Genomic DNA, 9,608 nt, shown 5'->3' with positions numbered 1-9,608 from the left:
AGAAGAATGCAATCTGTCAAGATCTGAGCACTGGTTGCTATAAAGCCTGCCCCATTTCTTTGTTTCTATTTAATCCTCAGTGATCAAGCTCAGCAGATTTCCCCAATGATCCTCTGATCCTTGGGAGCAGAGACCCAAGAGGGCCTCCTGGAAAACCTCCTGCAATACTGGGGAAGCTGGATATCCTCCTTGGGTTTCTTTTATTTCCCATTGGAGAAACCACAGGTCCCAGGGGGTCCTCTTGGTGTCAGGCACTATGTCAGACTGGTGGGGCAATGCACTCAAAATGTGGCATCTCCTCTTACCCTTCTATGAGTATCTGTAGTCCAGGGAGTTACTTCAGCCTCACCCCAGATTCTGGGATTTTCACAATGATCTCTTGTCTATGGATAGTTGCTAGTTAGTCTTCTTTTGAGAGGGACTAAAGTCAGGAGTAACCTATGTCACCATCTTGCTGACATCACTCTGAAATTGGCATGAAGTTTAGCACATTATCTTAGATTTTATGAAAGATGCCAAATCATTCTATACTTTTTGTTGTTACTTCTCAATTGTGTCAGAATTCAGGCAGAAAAAAAAAAAAACGTTTTCCATTCTTTATTAGTTGCATCCCCAAACTTCAACCAAAGGAAATTAATTTATCTGCACCTCAACATCCTCATGCATAAACTAAAATTTATTACCAAGTGTCATATACTATATCATATTTTCTACATATTTTGACTAATGTAATCCTTTATAGCTTCACTATGAGGAAACTTAAAAGTATGAAGAATTTAAATAACTCACCTGAAGTCTCATGGATAGTAAGTAGAAAAGCCAGCATTTGGATCCAGGCTGCCTAGTTCTAGATCCTGAATTCTTAACCAAGATAGCACTATTTCACATGCTTACCATAAAGATTAAATAAAATAATTCATGCAAAACATTTAACACAGTACCCAGTGCATGAGATGTTTAATAAATGATGTGATATTTATTTTTGTTATCAGTACTTTTGCAAGCTGAGTTTATCAGAAGATCCCCATGTATAAAGAAAAGAGAAAATACTTTGGAGCAAGAGAAATCTAAATCCAAATTGCCACTTCGCAATTAATTACACAATAATCTTCAACAAATTACTTCAGCTTTCTGTATCTCAGTTTTCTTTGCTGTAAAATGAGTATTAATAAATTTCATAAGATTTTTATAAATCATTCATTTAGCAAAGTTTACAAACTTCAATTATATGTACAATTCCAAACACTGAGAATATAGCATGAATTAATTCTAGAATATAGAATGAAACAGACAAAAATCTGTTTCTCAACATTCAAGTGATGATAATGTATGACACACTATAAGCACTCAGATTTGCGTTTTAAAAATTAAAATTTTAAATCTTCCTTTTCAATTTAATGAGTCTTAAAACTCCTATTCTGTTGAAATTTGGCAGAAAAATGTCAATCTACATAAGTGATGTAATCTTTTTTGATCTGATTTTTAATTCTGTAACTTTTAGCTTTCAGAAAAGGAAATAGTACTGTATATAATCATTACCAGATAATTTTACTTACTGATTTCTTTATTATCCACCTTATTTCCCCAAGTATTTATAGTTCCTGTTCTGTATTTAGTCATATTTGTAAACCTACTGAATAATCACTTAAATTGCTTTCTCAATTAACTATCCAACAGAAATCTCCGTTGAGCTATGATTCGATCTAAGAACTTCTGTGATGGCTGCAATGGTCTTGAATATGTATTTTACCAAGTACTTTACTTGAAGTTTGCTCTAGCTATCTGGTAAGTTCTCATAGGTGCTTGGATAATTCTTATTCTAGCTGATAAATATGCTTTGAGTAGTGTCCCTTTAAATTGAAAATACGCATGCCTTATTAGCACTGTAACTGACAAACTTCTTAGTTAAGCTGTAAATTCCAGCAATGATATAGTTTATGGGTGCTCAAATGTTGTAAACCTTTTCCTTCCATTATGTTTCAAATTTTGCTCTTAAGTATTACAGACTCCAGTGGTAATACACGTTTTTAAAAATCATGAAGTTATTTGTCTTAAAAATGATCTTAGGAGACCCTCTAATATCACCCACACTTTATTCCTTTAAATTGAGAAGCTCCTTGCTGGATCACTTGGGGAAAAACGGGATCCAAGACAAGATTTTAGTCCAGTGTCATTTCCTCTGTACAATCCCTATGCTCTGTTCTCTGGGGAGGTCTACCTCTTCCTCTCTTCTCATTTTTCTCATTTCTATTCTCACTTTTTTGCTCTTTCTTTGTTCTTTCTATGTAATTTTAGTTCTATTTTCTGGCTTTAAAGTTCTTTTCCCTTCTCCTTCTGGGTTCCTCTCATCATCACATTTATTCACAGTTCTATGTTTGTTGTGTGACAAATAAGTTGCAAGATTTTCAAGAAGCAAATTGGTTCCATGTATGTGAATTACCAAAGTAGCATAAAACAGCTTTATAAAAAGTTAAAAATCAAAGCAAAAAGACTGGATACTTATAAAAATAGGTAGAAAACAGGTAGATCATGAGTGAATTAAGGTGTAGGAAAACATCTCATAGACAAAGAAATAAAAATTAGAGAAACTTAGCTGTCAGCTATCAAAGTGTCAGGTGCTTTGCAAATATTCTTTAAATATTTTTGTAACATCCTCCAGTTGTTCTTATTGAGGAAAATTAATCTCAGACAATTCTGTAATATATTACCTAACATTATGCAACTACTTGTCAGAGCTGGGAATCAAATTTTGGTTGGTCTTTCTCCAAAAATCCGTGTTCTTTTTAGCTCATCATCCTTTCCATGGTGGCCCCAAATTATTTCCATAGAGGGAACTATGGTGAGGTTGGTTATTTGGCTAATTATAATGCCTAAAACATTTTCAATGAAAGTGAGGAGAGTAAAATCAAGTCAGTCAAATCAAGTTGATCATTATTTTCTTTTGATTTTGGTACATTAGCTTGCTACCTAATTGGCTAATGGTTGGAACTGATTGACAGGTGTGATAAAACTCATTAAATCAACTCTTGTGAAAAAGGAAATGATTGCTATCTAAACATGGTATTAAGCTCAAGGATTCTCAAATATGTTACAATTTACTCAATCTCCAGGGATGGAAGTCAACTTTGCATATGAAAGAGTCCACAGAAAAGCATGGCATGTGTCCCATGACAGCAATTTCCAATTATTAAGCTCTGGCATACTCTATGTGAGTACTTATTCTAAGATGTACAACAAATAATGCATTGATAATGAGAATCCTGATGATTGCATATGATTTTTCAAAAGTAACAAATTAGAGAAGATTAAAGATTTTGCCTGAAACCAAGTCACTTGCTTTCATTTGCAATAGTGAATGTTGAGAGACAATTATGTGTTCCTTGTGTTTCTGCAAATGTTATGAGCAAAGACACTAACTGCCCTTTGCTCTTGACTATGTTTCAAGTGTAATTGTATAGTGAACAACTATGGAAGACTGCAACAACATCTGCCTCTGGGACAATAGTCAGGCATATTTGCTGTCTACTATTGGGTGGGCCTAAATGTTCATCTGTTTTTTTCCATAAAATGACTCTAGTAGCACTCAGTTGTCTTTAACTTAATTCGTAACAATTTTGTTAAATTGTATGTGACAGCTGTCATATCAGCGTGCATTTAAAAAGAGACATCAAAATTGGTGAATTTTTGTGTAGCCATGTGTGTATATGGTGGGATTGGAAGGGAGTCCGCTATCATGACGTCCTTCTGGAAAACCAAACAATTAATTCCAAAAAGTACTGCTCCCAATTAGACCAACTGAAAGCAGCACTGGACAAAAAGCATCCAGAATTAGTCACCAGAAAACACATAACCTTCCATTAGGATAACACAAGACCACATGTTTCTTTAGTGACCAGGCAAAAACTGTTACAGCTTGGCTGGGGAGTTCTGATTCATCTGCCATATTCACCAGACATTGCACCTTTGGATTTCTATTATTTAAGTCTTTACAGAATTCTCTTCATGGAAAAATTTCAATTCCCTGGAAAACTGTAAAAGGCACCTAGAACAGTTCTTTGCTCAAAAAGATAAAAAGTTTTGGAAAGAAGGAATTATGAAGTAGCCTGAAAAATGACAGAAACAAGTGGAACAAAAGGGTGAACACATTGTTCAGTAAAGTTTTTGGTGAAAATGAAAAATGTGTCTTTTACGTAAAAACCGAAGACACCTTTTGGCCGACCCAATATAAAAGCTTCAGGTTCCCTAAAAACAGGCTTCTGTCTTTAACCTTATTGACGAGTGCATTTATTACCTGGCTCTATTCATGCTGCCCTGCGGGGATTAGGGTTCAGGGAATCAGTGTGAAAATGTGGTAGTCTGGCTATTGCTGTTATTATGAGTAGGAAGTTGTCCTCTGACTCTGACCCAGGAGATTTGTGTCTTTTACTAACATCCATGAAACTGTGGCAGGCTAACGTGTCACCTTGCAAGTAGGGTAAACTCTTGCCACCTCAGAGTTTAGACAGTGAGCAGAAAACTTGCTGCTAAATATACTTCTAGAAAATAATAGCAGGCAGTTGCCAGAGGAAGCAGATTGGAGAAGGGATAAGCTTAAAATCTTTTCATACGGTTGCTTAGGTTTAGATCTCTGTGATCCTGGACTTGTTATTTCAACTTACCTGGTCTAAAGGTTATCATAAAAGTGATTCATTATTTAACATGCTGTTATTTGTATTTCAAATTTCTTTTTGTCTACTATTTTAGAACCAAATTTGGAGGGGAGGTCTAAATTTCTTTTTAAAAAAGCGTTCTTTAATATGTTTCATTTTATCGAATTTTTAATAGTACTAATCTACCAAAGACTGTATAGCTCACGTCCAGTAGAAAAGGCAATAAAAATTAAGATTTGTTGTCAAAATCAGTTGTGAGTCAATATTATAGTTAAAAAAGCCAAACAAATTAAACTCCTTGTTTGAAAATATTATCTTTATTTTATATTTCTTAATTTAGTTCAATTTCCACATATTTGTATTCACTATTGTTTTCTCAGCTGTTTTTAAAAACTCATTGATTTATTTATAAGAAATGTGTCATTACATGTTCAGTTTTCAGTAGAAATATCCTGGGAAATCAGATACACAATAGAATATATTTGGCCTGTAAAATACTTGCCATAAAAATTAAAATTTGCATTATTTATTTATTTTTAAATTTATTTTATTTTTATTTATTTTTGGCAGTGTTGGGTCTTTGTTGCTGTGTGTGGGCTTTCTCTAGTTGCGGTGAGCGGGGGCTACTCTTTGTTGTAGTGCATGGGCTTCTCACTGCGGTGGCTTCTCTTGTCGTGCAGCACGGGCTCTAGGTACGCGGGCTTCAGTAGTTGTGGCTCGCGCGCTCTAGAGCGCAGGCTCAGCAGTTGTGGCGCACGAGCTTAGTTGCTCCGCGGCATGTGGGATCTTCCAGGACCAGGGTTTGAACCCATATCCCCTGCATTGGCAGGTGGATTCTTAACCACTGTGCCACCAGGAAAGCCCTAAAATTTGTATTGTTTAAAACTAACATTAACATGAAACAGAATCTAATAGTCTGATCAACCTGGATGTCAAATTGTGTAGCAACAAATGTGTTTTCTCTGTTTAGATCATTAACATGTGATGTTGATTTGTGGTAGGCAGTCTTTATGTACTCTGCAAATAAATTTAAGTTAGTTGTCTAGAGAAAATTTGACCCTTTCTCAGAGAAAAAGCTTGTTACATTAGAACATTTCGGATTTAAGTAGTCAATACCAAGAACAGCATGTTATTTCAACCCCAAATTCTCTCTCTTTGTGCTGACAGTTGAAATCTTGATGTACTTACTTGGAACATTTAATCATCTACTTAACCCTACTCTCTGCAGTATTTTTCTGTAGAATGTTCTATGTTGCAAACTTTATAACATAAAACATTAGTGAGTGTGTGAGGAACCTTAGAAAGTGTGAATATCACTTTCATAGATTTCTTCACAGTCTTTCTTTGGTGCCTGCTATTAAACCCACTTAATCAGCACCCTGATAAATGGTGCATTCACTTAATTGGAATAATTGCCAAGGAGAAGAATCAGTGTAGTTCATTTCAATGACTCCAAACAATGGATAAATTGCACACAGAGTCCATCTAAATAGCCCCCCTGATGTTGTCGATAGGCCTAAAACAGGTGTGAATCGGTATTTGCCAGCACAAACTTCCCACTGTGTAACCTTTTTTTGGCATCATGCTGCTTTCCTGTTCTACTACAGCTGCTAAATTAGGTTATCTTACTTTGGATGAAAAAGTTAAAGTCCTTGAAGCTCTGATTCCTCAGTAACATCATCACATGAGCAATACACCAAAAATAAAAGCAAGAAGTCAGTATTCTGAGAAAGAGTAATTGAGTAATTAGATCCTGAAAGAGAGACATGACATACAGTCAACATCTTTTTTTTTTTTTTTTTTTTTTTAGTATATTAAGACTCAATTTTTATTTTTATTTTTTTAAATTTATTTATTTATTTATGGCTGTGTTGGGTCCTCGTTTCTGTGCGAGGGCCCTCTCCAGTTGCGGCAAGCGGGGGCCACTCTTCATCGCGGCGCGCGGGCCTCTCACCATCGCGGCCTCTCTTGTTGCGGAGCACAGGCTCCAGACGCGCAGGCTCAGCAATTGTGGCTCACGGGCCCAGCTGCTCCGCGGTATGTGGGATCTTCCCAGACCAGGGCTCGAACTCGTGTCCCCTGCATTAACAGGCAGACTCTCAACCACTGCGCCACCAGGGAAGCCCCCAACATCTTTTTTTTTTTTAAAGCTCAAAACACTACATATCAGAATAATTCTCAGGCTTCTAATAAGAACAGAACACCAGGGCACTTACATCTCAATATATACATCTCCTGCAAGTTTTTTTAGAACCTTAGAAGAGTTTTTCAGAAGAGGAGCTAGATGGCAAAATATCTGTTTCTAATTTCTGGTTTGTAGGTTATATATATGGGTATGACCTTCTGATAGTCAAGAGGAGTTATTAACACATTTATTTCTTTCAGAATCTGTGCTAATTAAGCATATTCTACTATATTTCTTCCAGTATTTTTTTTTTAAACTAAATCCATATGTAAAATGTCTCTGTCTTCCTACTTGTTTGTTTGTTTATCTTGTGAAAATGTTTGCTGAAATCTGTTCATGAAAGAGGTTGAGACTGGAGAGCCAAGATTAGGAGGGAGGAGAATTGGGATTCATTTCCCCTGGAGTTGCTGATGTACTTTCTCACTGTAAACTTTGGCATCCTTCAAAGTGATGGACTTCGTGAAACTCTAGACGGGAAAGATAGGAGGCATGCTAAACATCATTTCACCCAAAGTTCTTATTTTAGGGATGAGAAATTTAAATCCTAGACAGACTTCAGTTTGTTTCAAGTTTTCTCAACTGGTTAGTGGTAGTCAGGCTTCTTGGGTCCTTTTCCAAGAACCTTTGTGTTCTACTCTACCTCCATATGACAGTAGCTATTTGCTCAAACATTGAGTAGATAATGGACATTGAAGAGTGGAAACTCTATGTATTTATTGACCTACTGTAGGGTTTTACAAGCTTCTGCATTCTAAGCATTTATTCATACAGTCATTTTCTCACCCATTTATGCATTCCCTCAGCAAAATGTATGAGTACTTGCTGTCTTTCAGGCACAGTGATGGGCCTCAAAGATTCTGAAGCCAAATCCAGCCTCTGTACCCCAACACCAAATTAAATCTCGGAGACAGAGTTTTGGGTGAAGTAGAAAAGAATAGCTTTATTGCTTTGCCAGGCAAAGGGAGCCACAGAGGGCTAATGCCCTCAGAACTGTGTGTCTCAACCTGGAAGGAGTAGTGAGAAGTTTTATAGTAATGGTTCAAAGAGAGCGTGATCCACTCATGGACATTCTTCTGATTGGTTGGTGGTGAGGTACGTGGGAGTCGGCATCATCAACCTTCTGGTTCCATCCAGTCTGGGGTCTACGTGCTTGTGGAAAGCATACACATTCATTTCTCCCACCTGGTGGGAGTTTTAATATCTGCAAGAACAGCTCAAAAGTATTGTTATGTATATCCCTTGATGGGCAGGACCTTGCCCCAAGGCCTCACTATTGTTTCTTTTGACTGTTCCTCCCTTGTCTCTGCATCTCCTCCCTTCCATAATTAGCAACTGTTTGAACCTGCTTGTTGGAACTCAAGGAAGGTCATGGAGGCTGAATGAAGCCTATTTCCTGTAATCAAGAAGTGGGGACACAGAAAGGCTTTTGTGCCCAGGAGCCCCACAGGGTCCTGCTCAGTATCAAGTCTACAAATTACGATGTCCCGGCCTTCAGGGATTTGACAGCCAGGGGATTGCTCCTAGTATGTGGGGGATGATAAATTTAATTACTACTCTGTTGCTTAATAGGCTTTGCATAACATCTCATTTAATCTTCACCACAGTCTTAGGAAAAATGTATTATTGACATCATTATGTAGAGGAGAAAAATGAGATTCAAACCTGTGAAGCCAATAAGTGGCAAAGGCAAGTTTCAGATCTGTCTGACCTCGTAGTCCACATTTTTTTCTCTAGCCCATGCCAACTCCCACTGGAGTTGATAAAAAGGGGCCTGAAATTTAATCAGTATCTATCTACCTCATAGCTTTGTTAATTACAGGAAAATTTGGTTGTGGAAAATGCATGTATTCCTCCTGTGAAAAGCTAACCTGTTCATTCAGGAGTGGGATGGCCTCCCCTAACAGTACAGCCATGGTTGAGCTCAGGACACAGAGCTGAAAGAAAAGGAACTGAGACATTTCCTTCCATTCTAGTCAATAAACTAAACTCACGTATGCTCTCCTCTCAAAACTTTCCAGTTTTTAAGAAGATAAAAAGACACCCTTGAATATAGAGGTTTAATGTCACATTTGTTTAGCATTTCCTTTGGATGTCATGGCCAGTTCTTGAAGGGGTGGAACCTGAAATAAACCACGCAACATCACTAGGATTGCCAAAGAAAAATGTATACAGGTGAACAACAAAGGCAACACTGCAAAAGAAATGGACTAATCAAAGGGCAACATGCAGACCTGAGCAGAAAAAGAGGTCCTCATTACATGTACGAGACCCAGTTACATATATATGACCATCAGTCAACAGGGGCAGCAAATCACAAAGTCTCAAAGTCACTGCATCTTACCTAGAATGTGGAGCAGGATGGAGATCTATGGGGTAAGACCTGAGAATCAGAGCCCATGTAGCACTTCTGATCAACACTTTGAATGTAAATATGCAAACAATATTGTAGGTTTTAATCTTACAATCTACTGAACTGAACAAATATTTAATGAGTATTAGATTACACTTGCCATGCCCAGCTCTAAATTTATTTCCATGGAACACATTCCAAGAAATTACACTTTAATTTATCTGTTTCAAACATTGACAAAAAGGGACACTGTATTGCCCTACAATATTTTAATTGTAATTATTTATTTGTATACTTCTGCTTCACAAAAACGTATCTATAGCCTTTAAAAACTGAAACATCAAAATGTATTAGGATTAAAGGGAATTTTTTTGAAAAATATCTAATGTAACAGCATCATTTTTGAACAGATGGCAAATCTAAA

This window comes from Eschrichtius robustus, chromosome 13 (genome assembly GCF_028021215.1).
Source record: "Eschrichtius robustus isolate mEscRob2 chromosome 13, mEscRob2.pri, whole genome shotgun sequence".
NCBI classification, from domain to species: Eukaryota; Metazoa; Chordata; class Mammalia; order Artiodactyla; family Eschrichtiidae; genus Eschrichtius; species Eschrichtius robustus.
This window is presented reverse-complemented; position numbering follows the sequence as displayed.